We start from the raw sequence: 16,645 nt of genomic DNA, 5'->3' as shown, positions 1-16,645 counted from the left end.
ATGGACTCAGCCCTTTGCTCTGCCATCCGGGTAAGTAAACCTCTATATTTGTGCAAGTTTATTTTAAATTGGATTCGTTTCTCATGTCCCTCTTTTACAGCATCTGCACGAGATCGAGACGCTGATGCACATAATTCAGGATTATCGGGAGCGAGCCCGAAGGCATCAGCGAGGGCATGAGGAGGCCGAGGCGATGCGTCTGGTGTCCGAGGTCGAGCGACAGGAGCTCCAGACGAGGATGGGGGCGGCCGAGGACGAGATTCGGGCTCTGACCGCCGAGCTCGAAGAGGAGAAGGGCGCACATACACTAGCCAGATCCGAAGTGCGCGCCGTGGAGGCTCGTCTGGCCGAGGCCAAGTCGACGCTCGCTATCCGCGAGCAGGAGGTGGGGGAGGCTCACCTTAAGGCCTAGGAGCTCGAGGCCCGTTTGCTCGACGCGCAGTCTTTGCTCGTCGCTCGCGAGCGAAAATAAAAAATCTGGAGCGGAAGGCCGGGTATCACGAGGCTCGGGAAAAGGAGGCTCGGGAGCAGGCCCAGGACGCCGTTAAGCTCTTCCGTGAATCGGAAGAGTTTCACGACCTACTGGAGGAGGAAAGCGTGAACGGGCTTATCCAGGGCTTCAAGGACTTCCGTAACCAATTACGGTGACTTCTCCCGGACTTTGACCTTAATCTGCTTCAACTAGGAGCGGGGGTCGAAGAATCGGAGGCGGAAGCTCCGGCGGTCGACTAGGCCGCCCAGGAGGGCCCGACTGGGGCGCCCAAGGCTGCTCCCGAGGTCGTTGAGGACGGTCAGGTAGAGACCTCGGTCGCGGAGGAACCAGCTGTCCCCGAAGTTGCCGAAGACAATAGGGTCGAGCCTTAGGTTTTTCATAATTCTTCATTTTTGTAAATTGGGAAGGCCTTCATATTGTTATAAGGCCGAGCCTAAACTTTGTACTTAGCCTTCGGGCTCCTCTAAATGAATATCTTTTCTTAACTTGCAATTGGTTTATGTTTCAATTTTCGGTAGACCTAGGTTTCTTCAATCGGATCCGCTTTAGGTTCCAAGGACTTGGGCTCTGCAGCTTCAATTTCGTCCGCTATGTAGTTAGACCTGTATTTAGGTTCGGCATATTTGTCCAGTCCGAGCTCAGGTCCAAGTTTCCATTGCTCGGACCTTCGACCGGCGATGTCGCGGTGCTTAGGTCCGAAAAGATGTGCTTAGGCTCGGCAAGCCTTCTTGAGCTTAGCTCAGAATTCGGCCGAGCCCTAGGACCAAAGGTCACTAACCTAACTCGAATTTTATTCGGACTCCGAACTCGGACCTTAGGTTGCCGAGGCGGATTGTCGGAACTCTACCGACAAGTCCAATATCCCGGAACTCGGGATGGGAATTCATCGAGCTGCCGGCATAAACCAGGCTATAGCTTGCCGTCGAGCAGTGCATGCGGGACGGGCGAGGCCAGGCAACGATTGGCCCAGCCAGGTACCTCGACACTGGTCGGGGTTTCATTCAGGCACTTAATCAGAAATGAAGTAAATGAAATAATGTAAGACATTGATCAAAAGGGGTACCTCGTACCATGAGCGTCTACGCCGAGGTCGTCAGGTTTGCTCGGCGATCTTGAGGACGCTCTTTTGCTCGGAGTCCGTTCTCTGGGGATGCCGGCATAATAGAAGAAACCAGTTGCCATTAGAGATGTTTGATGGTGATCGAGCCGAGCTTGATGTTTGATGGAGATCGAGCCAAGCTCGATGTTTGATGGAGATCGAGCCGAGCTCGATGTTTAATGGAGATCGAGCCGAGCTCGATGGTGGACCGCATCTGGAACTGTTGAATCACGAACATTTTCGGGGAGACCACGAAGGTGCTCCATCATCCCGAAATATCGGGGCATCCCGGCCGTAGTCGAGGTATTTGATGGAGATCGAGCCGAGCTCGATGCTTGATGGAGATCGAGCCGAGCTCGATGCTTGATGGAGATCGAGCCGAGCTCGGTGGTGGACCGCATCTTGAACTGTTGAATCACGAACATTTTCGGGGAGACCACGAAGGTGCTCCATCATCCCAAAATATCGGGGCATCCCGACCGTAGTCGAGGTATTTGATGGAGATCGAGCCGAGCTCGATGCTTGATGGAGATCGAGCCGAGCTCGATGCTTGATGGAGATCGAGCCGAGCTCGGTGGTGGACCGCATCTCGAACTGTCGAATCACGAACATTTTTGGGGAGGCCACGAAGGTGCTCCATCATCCCGAAATATCGGGGCATCCCGACCGTAGTCGAGGTATTTGATGGAGGGTGGTGGACCGCATCTCGAACTGTTGAATCACGAACATTTTCGGGGAGACCACGAAGGTGCTCCATCATCCCAAAATATCGGGGCATCCCGACTGTAGTCGAGGTATTTGATGGAGATCGAACCGAGCTCGATGTTTGATGGAGATCGAGCCGAGTTTGATGTTTGATGGAGATTGAGCCGAGCTAAGGCGTCCGGCTTCGCTCAATGCTGATTGACGAGCTGGGCCAAGTCTGGGAGTCATGAGACAATCGTTAGGAGAACTGGCGCATTTGAACAATTGCACATAAGCTGTGGTAGAAAAGTGAGATCTATGATTAAAATGGGGAACCCCTTGGGGTTCTACTGGTAGTACACGCGAAGATTTTCGGAACTCCAGCTTCGTGGAATGGGGGTCCCATCGAGAGACTCCAGCTTGTACGTTCCGGGCCGCTGGACACGTGTGACTCGGTAAGGTCCCTCCCAGTTTGGAGCCAGTTTCCCTTGCTCGGTCGGTCGGGAAGCCTCGGGTCTAAGGACGAGGTCCCCTGCTTTGAAGGATTTAACTTTGACTCTGGCATTGTAGTATTGCGCTGTTTTTTGCTGGTACCTCGCCATGCGAACCCGGGCGGCCTCCCTTGTCTCCTCGACCAATTCTTGGAAACTACTAGTTTTATCTGTATTTTGGAGAATCTAAAGCCTTAGCTTGTGTATGGTCCAAACATCACTGAGCACCCAAGTATAAATTAGCCTTACAACTCTCTAACGGAAACTTAATGACTTCAACTTAAGTTGCATCTTGACCTAGGATTTGGGCTGACTTAGTAATAAAACTTTGTGTGTTTTTGAAATTCTTGGCACTTATGCATTTGAAATTAGATTTTATAAAACAATAAAATAAACTGGGTAGAGACCGCAGTTTGTGGGTATCTGAGCCGGAAATCCTCACGAGACAAAACTCGTCCACTAGGGCCACCTAGGGGTTTAAAGCCTTATTGCATACGGTAAATGCAATCGCGATTCCTGCGAAAGTGAGTTAGTTTTTATTTTTGCTCGAGGACTAGCAAAATGTAGGTTGGGGGGTGTGATAAGTGATTACGGGTATCGATCCACAGGGATTGGGGTATAGTTGTTTTCTTAAAAATAAAAATATTTTAAAGGATGAATTTGTGAAACTAAGCAATTTAATAAAAGAAAATGCAATTAAAATGATATCAGTTTGAGGGAACCTAGGGCAAGGAATTCACCACTAACATCGGAACAAGGATTAATTATATTTTTAATTTATTCTTGGATAAACATGCAAATTGGCTACAAGCCTAATAAGCATTCGAATAAAATTTCACAAAAGTAATTTGGGCATAATCCATCTTCAGTTGGCATGAAATGTCTACCCTAATCTAAGGTGGCAGCACATCGCATCTTCCCTAAGCATGGACTATCTTATATTTACCTAGTGATCATGAAGAACAGTTGTATGAACATCATACTTAAAATCACAGAAATTAAATATGATTCAAAAGAAAATATCCATTGAAAACAATAAGTTCATACAACCCCAAGAATATAAAATCAAATATAAAACCCGTGTCCCTTTGTTAGGGCTGCATCCAGCCCTAGAGAGAAGATCAGCCTTCCATGGAGTTGTGGACGGCAGCAGCAGCACAGCAGCGGGCTCCCATTCCTTCCTTCTCTTTCTCCTTTGAAATATTCCCAAAATAGCCAAACCTCTCTCCCTCCTCTGTTTTTTTATTGTCGTGGTACTCCCTCCTCCGAAGAGAGTTTGGGACCAGCCGGCTCCCTCCTTCCCGAATACCTTCATTCTCACGCATTCCTTCTCTTTTTATAGCCTTCACCTGGGTGGAAGGATAAGGTTGATTGAACTGCTCCGCCGTTGGGAAGAGGTTGATGATCCGTGATCCATGGGAGGTTGCTTGATCTTCGACTACAGGGGATGGCGAGAATGTGGACCAAGATGCAAGGGATGCTGAGATTATTCTGTGGATAAGAATGCATTCAGGTACTTGGAACGGCTGGAAGGTTAATCGCAAAAGGGAAGATTGGCCTGTTCTGTTTCCGAAACAGGGGAGATTCATTTGGTTGCCGTGAAGCTCGGGAAGCTGAAATTTTCCTGGATTTGTAGCATGAAGTTAATCCGGAATGTTGGTTTGGTGTTGTTCGTGGGATACGGATGCTCATCCGGCTGGGAGTTTGGTGATGATGCTGCTGAGATGAAGTTCGGCCTGATTCGGAAGAGGATAAGGATGATCCTCTGTTCCGAAGAAGGGGAGTTGGGGCGTTTGGATGAAGATGGATCACAACGGGATAAGATTTGGATTGGTTCCGAAACAGGGGAAGTAAAGTTCGGATGAGAAGTTGACGATGACGTTGGGATCATTTGGTTGTGCTGCCATTGGCTGGAAATCCGGGAGATGGGCATGAGATAAGGATGAAGTCGAAACAGATTGAACGTGAAACAGGGGATTCGGAGAGGAGCATGGGACGTTGGGGTTAATCCAAAAGAAGGTTAGCTTGGTTCGGAAGAGGAGAACGTGGCTGGGGGTTTGGATGAAATGGGATGAACGGCTCTAATCCTGGTCCGAATAGCATGCACACAGGGGAGGTGAGTTAGGATTCTTATCCGTGAGAGATGATGATATTGAATATTTAAATGGAATTGATATGGAAAAAAAATGACTAGTGGATGGCTGGGAAGTGGGAGAATCACGTGAAGGGGAATGATCCATGGATGCTCTGTTCTTTGTTTCAATGCATGGGAAAAACAATGGGTTTGAGAGGCGTGGAGTTGGGTGATGCATGATGAATGGCAGAGATGGGATGAGGCTTTGAGATCCGTGCAACTAAGATGGTATGCTTTGAGATTTGAGAAACAAATAATTGAAGGGATTTTATTGTTTTTGAGATTAAAATTAGATCATGTGGAAAAAGAGTTGGAACGAGTGGGGAGAAATTTAGGTGAACTTAGAAAGCACTGGATTTTGGAGAAGAGTTCTTGAAGTCGACTCCGGAGAATGTGAAATTTTAAAATGATGTAGTGTCCGTTTAGGCTTTACCTAATTGAGCTCGACTCGACCTGCATGCATTAAGCTTAATCAATAAATAATCAAATCAAACTTGAATTACCTTGGATAATTTATTGAAATGCAATCATGAAGGTAATACAATTTTTAGTTAAATTTACAAAATATGTGAATTAAAATAACGATAAGTGCTATAAATAAGATATTAATTTATGCATTATTTAGCACTTATCAGAAGGGTGTATCAAGCTTTAGAAAAAGCCGTATCTAATGATATGCTTCTTTCTCACGTCTCCCTCTTAAATCCTGATGATCCAAGGGCCCAAATGCAGTAAACCAAAGCCAATGGTCCAGATCTAGGCGCCATCTAATAGTCCAGATCAAGGCATCATCATCCAGGATGCCATCCAATGGTCCATAAGCAAGATGCCATCACCAACGGTCCAGATTCAGGCGCTGAGCAACGGTCCAGATCTTTCATCCAGAGAGCCATCCAGTGGTCCAGATTCAGGCGCTGACCAGTGGACCAGATCCTTCATCCAGGAAGCCATCCAATGGTCCAAATGAAAGTGCCAACCAGTGGACCAGATCCTTCATCCAGGAAGCCATCTAATGGTTCAGATGAAGGCACCAACCAGTGGACCAGATCCTTCATCCAGGGAGCGATCCAATGGTCCAGAAGTGAAGGCCCTATCAAATCCAATCCAATTGGGTTTAACCAACTTAAAGAAAACATTAAACCTAATCAAATCAGGTCTAATTAAAGCCAAATAGGTTCCAACTCTTGGCTAACCCATATTAGGTCATGATCTAAACATATTAGATCAATCTAATCTAAGAATCATATTCGAATTTAATTTGAATCAGGAGCTAGGATTTGCAACACGTGCTAGCATGTTCATCTTGCAAATATGATCTAATCTAATTAGACCCTTGATCAATTCCCTTGTGTGGGACCCATTGGGTTCCTTATCTTAGCCAGCAGTAGGTGCAGGTGCAAGTTGATCTAACCTGATTAGAATATCTCTAATCCAATTTAGGTTCAATTTAGTGCTAAACCTGACTTAGCAATCAGAACCTTTCTGATGCTTTGATCTAATCAAACTCTTTGATCCGATCAACCCACAAGACAAGATTGACATCTAACAACGTATCATGTCTATCCGGTAGATGAGGAATGTATTGGATAAATTCAAACATACCCTTCAGTGGCAAGTTACCGTGCAATTCAATCCCTCAGTCATACTACATCCTGAATAAGTGCATGAGTATGGATCAATATCAAACTCAATCACTTATTCATGTCTCTCTCAATCTTTTATATGATAATTCAAACAATGAAACATTAGAAACTCTTTCTAATTTTCATTTTTCTTTGATCAAAGGCTTCTTGAATCATCATAAGATCAGAGTAAGTAGGATGTTACCTTCTCTTACTAGAAGTGACTGATTCCTTATTGACCTACTCACAACCTTCGTACAAAATCCACCATATCCAGAATACCCCATATACAATGCAATATCATGAATGAGGGTAAACCAAAACATAGGTTCAAGTGCACAAGGTACCATAGTGATCTCAGGTCTAAGGATCACTTGCACAACTCCCACTATGAAAACCATCTTTTGACAATTAAGTAAGAATCCATAAGATGTTCTCATGGCTGGTCATTCCAGTTGTGGAATGATTGATCATAACCCTATTTGATTTTGATGAGCTCAAAGCATTTGAGTATATCTTATATTTACTAATGAATTCAATCTAGTGTTTCAGTGAAAATCTTATAAATATATGGTTAAGTGCATCTAGATTTGGTTCAAGATATTTAGGATAAGTTAAGAAGTCAAGTTGAACCAAAGTCTGAGACTCGAGTCGACTTCGGGATATTACGAGTCGACTCCAGGCGTATCAGAAGCATTGGCACAGGCTCGAGTTGACTCCGGAATGTTATGAGTCGACTCCGACTGAGAACTGACAGACGAACAGAAAGACTCAACTCAAAACCTGTCAGTGAGTCGACTCCTGAAGTGCGCGAGTCGACTCCGATGCTTACCGAGTCGACTCCAGAGTAGTATGAGTCGACTCCAGGGAGTTACAGACAAAAAAGTCAGAGAGCAATTTTCGACCCTGAGAGCCGAGTCGACTCCTGAGGAACGCGAGTCGACTCCGATGGTTGGCAGGTCGACTCCAAAGGAAGCGAGAGTCGACTCTCAGTGTTATACAAGGCAAAAGTCAGAGAGCAACTTTCAGACACTGAGAGCCGAGTCGACTCCCGCAAAGCCCGAGTCGACTCCGAGACAGCGCGACCCCAAAAAGACAGAAGACAGAATTGTTGTCTCTGAGACGCGAGTCGACTCCAAGACAGTTCGAGTCGACTCCAAGGCAGCGCCACTCCAAAAAGACAGAAAGCTGTTTTTTGGATACTGAGAGCCGAGTCGACTCCGGAACAGTTCGAGTCGACTCCAAGACTGCACGAACCATAAGACAGAAAATCGGGAGTTCGGGCTCTGAACGCCGAGTCGACTCCCAGAATTTTCGAGTCGACTCGAGTGAGCCAAGTTGAAGAATAGCTCTATGGATTCCATGGGATGAGCCGACTCCAAAAATGCCAGGTCAGCTCCAGGTTTTGGTGAGTCGGCTCCGGGTTAAGTCGAGTCGACTCCCAGTCGAGAAGCTCACTTTAATTCAAATCCGGAATAGTTGCCGAGCCGACTCCAGAAAAGCATGAGTCGACTCCTGCTACAGCCGAGTCGACTCCAGATCGCGCGAGTCGACTCCGATCCCAACGGACACATTGTCAGGATGTGCAGATTGTGCAGAACGGCTAGTAAAGTAAGTCTAACGGCTAGTTTCCGTAGGGAATGGCTTAAATAGCCACAGAGGACTGTAGCAAAGCAGAGTAAGTGACATTCCACTCAAAGAAAACAAGAATCCTCCATCTGCAAACTGATTTCAACGAAAAAGAAGGAAGAGGGCTATTAACTCCATTCAACCAACTCTTCCCAGCATTAAAGAAGTCTCCATCTACCTTCAAGTCTTCAAGACATTCAAGAGGAGACCCAGAGTTCAAGAAGCCCTCCTCCTCATCGTCATAAAATAGTTTGAGGGCTCTTAACTTCTCTATTGTTTATATTGCTGAATATCTGCTTTCCTAGAAGCTGTACTTTTTCTCTTTGTTCTTTCTTTCCATTTGGTTCTTACTTGATTCAATCAGGGGATTGAATCAAGGGTATATAGGTTTGTTGGTGAGCCTAGGTTGAAACCAACATGTAAGGATTTGATTGTGATCCCGAAAAAATAATCGGGGTGGTTCTAGTTGGTGAGCCTGGAAAAACCGACCGAATTCGTTGTGACCTCGTAAAACAACAAGTTTGGTTGTGAGCTTGTAAAACAACCGGCTGTAATCCGAAGGGTTATAGTGAATTCCCAAGTGAGGCTTGGGGAGTGGACGTAGGAGCAAGGGTTAGCTCCGAACCACTATAAAATCATTGTGTTTGTGATTGCATTTGTCTCTCTTACTTTCATTTCATTCACTGCACATAGCATCTAATTAATCAACTTGCAAAAAGGATTAATTAGTATCTCACAAACTATTTGTTGCCCAGTAGATACAACCCAAGAGGGGGGGTGAATTGGGTCTTTTAAAACTTTTATGCTACTTCTAAAACTTTTTGATTAACTATGCTAAGTTGTATAGATGCACAGTGAAAGTTAAACTTAGCAAGGGTTTGATGTATAGACTGCGACTTGATTAAATATGCTTGCAACTAAAGGATGTGCGGATAAGAATTAAGCAAGCAATTTATCTAAGTAAGTAAGTGTGTTAGTTAGACAATAACTAGAGGCATTACAAACACAAAGGACATATAGTGGTTCGGTGCACCCCAGCACCTACATCCACTCCCCAAGACCTCTTGGGAATTTCACTATAATCCTACCGATTACAGCCGGTTGTTTTACAAGCTCACAACCCAACTTGTTGTTTTACGAGCGCACAACGAACTCGGTCGGTTTTCCCAGGCTCACCGACTAGAACCTCCCCGATTGTTTTCTCGGGATCACAATCAAACCCTTACACGTTGGTTTTACCCTCGGCTCACCAACAAACCTATCACCGTTGGTTTTCCCTTTGGCTCACCAACAAACCTTAACACCGTTGGTTTTTCTTTGGCTCACCAACAAACCTTAACCCCTTGATTCAATCCCTTGATTGAATCAAGTTACAAGATATTAAAACAAAGTATAAAACAAAACAAAGCTTCTTAAACAAGCAAATATGACAATATAAACAAATAGAGTAAAGAGAAGCCCTCAAACGAGTTTTGAATATGGAGGAGCTCGGCTTCTTCTTTACTTGATCCTCCTCTGATTTGGCATGAAGTAGAGGATCCCCGAGGCAGCACACGGATGGAGAGGAAGCTTTCGGATTCACTTGGATGCTCTTCTTCTCTCTATTTCGTTTTGGATGGCCCTTTTGTGCTTATGGGAGATTTCCTTTGTAATCTCTTTGAGATCTCTTTCCTAGATGATCTCTCCCACTTCCATAAGTTCTCTCCTAGCTCTCTTCTTGTTTTTATAGCTTTTGATAACGTGGAAACAAGAATATAGCCGTTAGAGACAAAAATAGAGCCGTTGGAACCAGTCTGCACCTCCTGACAATATGACCGTTGGGATCGGAGTCGACTCGCGCGATCAGGAGTCGGCTCGCCTGTTGCAGGAGTCGGCTCGTGTTTTACCGGAGACGACTCGGCCACTGTTCCAAATTTGAATTAATGTGCTTGCCTCGACTGGGAGTCGACTCGTCTTAACCTGGAGTCGACTCGCCAACTTCTGGAGCTGACTTGGCAATTTCGGAGTCGGCTCATCCACTGAAGTCCGTGGATCCAATTTTGAATTTTGTCCTCTCGAGTCGACTCGACTGTCCTGGGAGTCGACTCGAATCTCAGAGCCCGAACTCCCGATCCTCTGTCTTTTGGCTCGTCCAGTCTTGGAGTCGACTCGAACTTCCTTAGAGTCGACTCGGCTCTCAGTTTGCGAAACACAGCCTTCTGCCATCTTGGTGTAGCGCTGCCTTGGAGTCGACTCGAGCTGTCTGGGAGTCGACTCGAATCTCAGAGGCAGTAACTTGGTTTTTCTGTCTGTTGATGGTCGCGGAGTCTCGGAGTCGACTCGTGCAATGCGGGAGTCGACTCGAATCTCAGAGTCCCAAAAATGCTCTCTGACTTTTCTGTCTGTGACTCCTAGGAGTCGACTCATACTTCCCCGGAGTCGACTCGGTAAACATTGGAGTCGACTCGAATTCCTCAGGAGTCGACTCGAAGACTATTCTTTCGAATTTTTCCTTTGATTTTACTCCTCCAATTTGAACCTTTTGAACTTTAAACTTGGGCCAATGAATTGTAGCTTTCTTCTAACTTTTCTTGAGAGCTTTTGGAGGCCTTCTTGTGTTCTTCCAACTTGCTATGTTCCTTGCAAAATAAATATCTTTCTCCTTGCAACATAAACATTAGTATCCATACTTCAAGGTTTTGTGATCATCAAAATCAATCTATGAATCAATCTTTGGGTCATCAATCTCCCCCTTTTTGATGATGACAAAACTTGGAGTATATGCAATATAAAAGATATTGTTTTCTAGAAGTAATACATAGCTAAGTTGCATGAAGTAGAAAACATATATATTTAAAAAAACATACTTCATGATAATGCTTTAGATTTAATCAGCTTAACACAATCAACATATTTCAATTTAAGCTGATTTGTATTCAATTCAAAGCATAAAGGCATTATGAGCATATACTTAGATATTTCTCCCCCTTTTTGACAACATCAAAAGATAGTGAAACATTAAGCACAAAGATCAGAATGCTCATATATTTCTTTTCCTTATTGTACTCTGATTTGCAAGTCAAATTATTGCAAGGATATGAATCATATAACTCAAGGCAATAATATTAGAATCAGATTAATGAGCATAGATCAGAGCCAATTAAGATAATTTCAGAGCAGAACACATCGAATGTGATACCACAGATAGTTTTCTAAGCAAGTGTAGGTGGAATCTTTCTTAAGTTAATTCAAGAAGTACCACACGAATGGAAATCTAACCTCTCTTCAATAATAAGTATGAAAGCTTGTTCATTTAGGACCTTTTGCCCAATCTATTAAGTATTTTATCAACCATGAGAGCAAATTAATTAATTCTCTTAATGACTTCAAAGTTCTTTTATGATAATAGGAGCATTGGGGCACAAATATCAAAATATACATTCATGCAATTTTTGATACATCTTAGAGCTCTTTTAAAGACTTTCTTTTATTTCTTTAGAAAATAAGCACAATTTGATACATAAAATAATGAATTTGCACAAAATTGAAGTTCCAAAAAGCAAGCCAATTAGAGCTCATTAGTGAAGTTTAAAAAAAAATAGATTTTCTAAGAGATACTCAAGAAAATTTAACACATTATTCTCCTCCTTTTTCATTAAATTAGAGGCTCTTAAGATTTGCAATTTGGTTCAAGAGTGATGCATGAGATATACTAACCAAATAACACGCCTCAAGGTGTATCATAAAGATTTTCAGATTTAAATTTCAGATGATACATATTGGAGAGTATTAGAATCACTTTTCATTTAGTATTCTTTCTCTCTCCTTTAGTTATAGATTTATGCGATTAAGTTCCATAAGACCTCTCCTTCTGAAATTTTCTTTCTCCCCCTCAATTGATCATTCCATTTAAGAGTTTAGAATCCTAAGATAATGTTCAATAAAATTGTCAATCTCAAAAATTTATTTTCTATAAGTTTCAGCTTATTTTCATAAGACTCAAGGTTTGAGATAAGACAACCTTTATAGAACTCATCTCAAGGTAATTTAAAGCATGTCTTGCAATATAAGGAAGTTCATAAAAATCAATCCATAAGATTTAAGGTATACATCAAATTGAAGTAACTTTAGGATAAGATACTGAATATCTAAAGCTCCCCCTCAAAAGATGCGTACTTCTTTAATCATTCTTTTCTTTTGTTGAATTTCAGATTTTAATGACAAACGTGAATAGAACTGAAATTCTATGATATCGAGAATGGAGAGTGATCAAGAATTATTCAAAATTTATAGCAATCACCCTTTTTAATCTATCAAGAACAAGTTATACTTCCTCTTAATCTTTGAGAAAATGTACTGAAATATTAATCAGAAAATGATTCATTTGACGCTCAGTTTCTTTCAACAGCATTTACATTTTCTTTCTTTTAGAGTCATTTGAGTGAGGTGAAATATTTCTAGCTTTTAGATCATTCACTCTATTGATGGAAGTCTTTAATAATATAGGAGAGAAAAATATATAGATGATCATTGAGGTATATATATTTATAGAACTCAATTTCTTAATCATAGTTTTTCAGCAATGTATACATGAAGCACAATAAATATTTTTTTAATATCAAAATAGAATCATAAAAAAAAAAAATTGCTTGTAATCAAGATCATTGAAAGACACATCATTTAGACCAATATTAGTACATTTTAACGATAAGAAAAGATATGTTTCGGATGCGTACCGGAGCAACCAACCAAGGCATCAAAATTAATTCTGTTTTTCTTAAATTAAGATTTTATTTAGAAATCATATTGAATTTAAGCTTTTATACAAAATCAGATTCTGAATTTCATAAAGATTTTCAATAGAGGCTTTCAAAGTCATAATTTGAGATATGGATCTTCCACATTGTAGCTCATCTTAAATCATTATGATTGAAGACACATATTTCACACATATAAGAGGATATTCAGAATATTTGTATTTATGTTTAGCACATTATATACCAAAGTTAAGAAAGTTGAAGGATAGAACAAACTCAGTTCATTTTGCCTAAATAGAAATATCCTTCTCTTCTCCTTTTTACAAATTTATTCACCTTTCAGATTTTAACGATGATTGTGAATGACAAATCTGAAATTTCTTTTTAAAAAAAAAAATTTTATATAGTATTCCAAATATTCAATCAAATTATCCAAGCATGAAGCATTGTAAAACATTGAGAACCCATAATTTAAAACATCATGCCACATGCAAAATATATTATGTGTTAAGTCATGCATTAAAATATTAAGAACAAGCATGTCAAGGATCAAAATCAATTCTTTTCAAATAAACTCCCCTTATTTAAACATTATCTTGCACTGATTTCATCCTTAAAGTGTGTTTTCAAGTGATTAAAAATTTGACTTGATTATTCTTATATATTTTCATTTACTTTGTCTTTCATTTTTATTTTCTTATGCTCTATACTCTATTTGCTCCCTATCCGGTGGAGTTGGGAAGGGGCACGAGGTACTACCACTAGCCTCCCTCTTGTGCCGTCCCTAATATGCCCTACACCGAATAGTTGGGTCAAATAGTGCCGGGTACTACCACTAGCCTCCCCATTGGCACCATCCCTATGATGAGCAATATAGAAAGGTTAAAATGTTCACTTCTAACTTTCCCTGTTTGAGTGTAATTAGTTACAGATTTTATCTCTTCCAAACGTCTCACAAATGTTCCGAGTATACTATGTTTGTTTTGCTTTTCCTTAAGATTGGAGTATTTGCCTTTACTCAGATTTTTCATCTCTTGAACAATGTCCATTTTCTTTTCTTTATCTCTCTCCCTTTTTGTCATTCTCAAGTAATTTACATGAAAGAGTAGAATAAAGAGATAATCTTATGTATCATATAGATGTATATTATGCTAACAACATTTTCATTGTGCTCAAGGATTCATAACTTCTCACAAGTTATTTTACATCAAAATTTTAAGCATATACTTGTGTATTTCATGGTTATGACATAGGCAAAGATATATTTTAGTTTGGGCAAACCATGAAATAATTTCTAAAAGTATAAGTCAGTCAATACACATATAGACATGATATCAAAAATTAATAATTAAAGACCTTAATCATGCCATAATAAGATTTAAGTTATTGACTTTGCTCAATTAATTTGTGAGAAAGGTGTCTAAAATTACCTATTCATTATATGTTCTTCAAGCCAAACTAGATTTCTTATGTGTGAACTTTTGGCTGAAGAAGATCCTCTCTCTTGTTTGCATGTGAATGTTTAGTGTATCTTACATGAAGATATCCTTCAAGTTGAAATTTCTCATTTTTCTTTCTTGAAGGAAGGTCATTAGTTTCTTTAAGATACAAAGCATTCATCCAACATATATATATTTTTTTTTAACTAGATGACTCAATATAAGATATGACAATAGTTGCATGTTGAGTCACTTTACTCAAGAGATTCCCTAAATATAAGCAAGCACATATCACTTGAACTAAAGAGATAGTTTCATTAAATCAGATGGTTCAAGGACAAGCATGTGAGGCAATAGGTAGATTTATCAAGGTCAAATCAATTTCTTATTTTCAAAATCAATTTAGTTTAGATTTTATTCAATAAGGCACGCTAGCTAAGTTTTAATCAACTTATCTTAAACAGTTGTTTCTATCACAATTCAGATTATGATTTATTTGTTTATCAATAAAATATGATTCATTAAAGTTAGATTGATGTCTTGCACAAGGTCACATAATGAGCATACAACCTGGTCTACTAGCTGTATGATAAAATAATTATTCTATCATGCTTCAATACAGCTTTACACAATAGATCTATTTTGCTCATTCTTTTCAAATTCTACAAGATGGGGTCATAGACATACCTTCTTCATGCCAATCTTCTATGAGAGTTTTCTTGTGGACTAACATTGGTCAATGAAGATCCCCTTTCCTGTTTGTCTTAATTTGGAGTTTGAGAGAAGATGTTAATTCATTCATCATACATATTTCAAACTCACCTTGCAATATAACTCTTCATTAGTAGAACCAGAAATGATGTCATTAATGTACACTTTGAGCAAGTGAGGTGTCACACATTTTTTGATGCAAAGAATTATCACTATTACCTTCTATCAAAAAGGTTATTTAAGCTTTTATATCATGCTCTTGATGCTTGTATCAAATCATATATTGCTTTATCATATTTGTAATGAGTGTTTTCAAATATGGTGGTTATTTAACATATATCTTTTTTAATAAAGTAAGCACATAGGAGTCCATTCTACACACTCATTTGATGGACTATAAAGCTCATAAAGCAAGCAAATGATGATGGTGATCTTTACTTCTAATCATGCAAAAATTTCATCAAGATCTATTTCATCTTTTCTTGATTTAGTCTTTTAGTAGTCATCACTTTTTCTTCATTAAGAGCATATCTGAAAAATCCAAGTTGGCTCTAATTATTAACAAGTTTTTCAGATTGTTATATGTAAAAGATTAACCATATACATACATAATTTAATTTTAGTATCTTGATAATAAATCATTAGTCTCATAAAGAATAAAATACCTTGATATTTTTGTAACTAAAAACTTTTCATTGAATACTCTATATGCATTGCTTGATGAATGATATCCAAGGATAGACATATCTCTATCAGATTTGGCATTATTTTCATAAGAGCATATCAAGCATAACATGTACGACTGAAAAATATGAAAGATATGCAATGGTTCATTTTTCATTTTTTCAGAAGATCAAAATTTTCATCAGAAATAGATCTAATAGAAATCATATGTATGACAAGCAGTGATGATAGTCTTTTAAAAATTATTTAAGTAGATGACTATCATACATAATTGTCTTTTTCATTTCTTCAAGAATTCTATTAACCCCTTTTTACTTATGATGTCCATGGAGCTGAAATAATTGAATTTAATACTATTTTCTGTATAACCTTAATCTGGATTTTGGTTTTCAACACTGTGCCATGATCTTCACAGTTTGGAAACCTTTTTCATTTGAAACGCTTCTACAAGATTTAGTAAATACAGAAAAATACTTCAGTTTTATTCTCCAAGAACAAGTCCAATGTAAGCTTTTGAAGACTTAGAGATGGAAACAACATCTTTAGATTTAGAAATGATTTTTGTTTGTTTCCTTAGTTAGCATGCATAGCAAAACTTTGACCTTTAAGTAGATAATCTAAGCAAGCCTATGGCAAGGTCTTTTGAGATTAAGTACATACTAGCATGAGTTGATTCTATGTGCCAAGGATGGTTTCTTTAATCTTGGTATTCAAAAGCATACCAAGTACACATTATCATATTGATGATCAATAAAAATAATGCCATGGACAAAAATTCTTAATCAAGCATATAGAGGGTTCATAGAGTTATTTTTAATGAATTAATTAATCATTTAGCAACTTATCCAATAGTGAGTGGAGCATACAAAAAAAATGAAGTGATTTGAATATATTTTCTTTTCATACCCAAAAAGACAAATATC

The sequence above is a fragment of the Phoenix dactylifera genome, chromosome 6 (assembly GCF_051530095.1).
Source record: "Phoenix dactylifera cultivar Ajwa chromosome 6, Ajwa_hap1_PhDact_Kaust_v1.1, whole genome shotgun sequence".
Taxonomy (NCBI): domain Eukaryota; kingdom Viridiplantae; phylum Streptophyta; class Magnoliopsida; order Arecales; family Arecaceae; genus Phoenix; species Phoenix dactylifera.
This window is presented reverse-complemented; position numbering follows the sequence as displayed.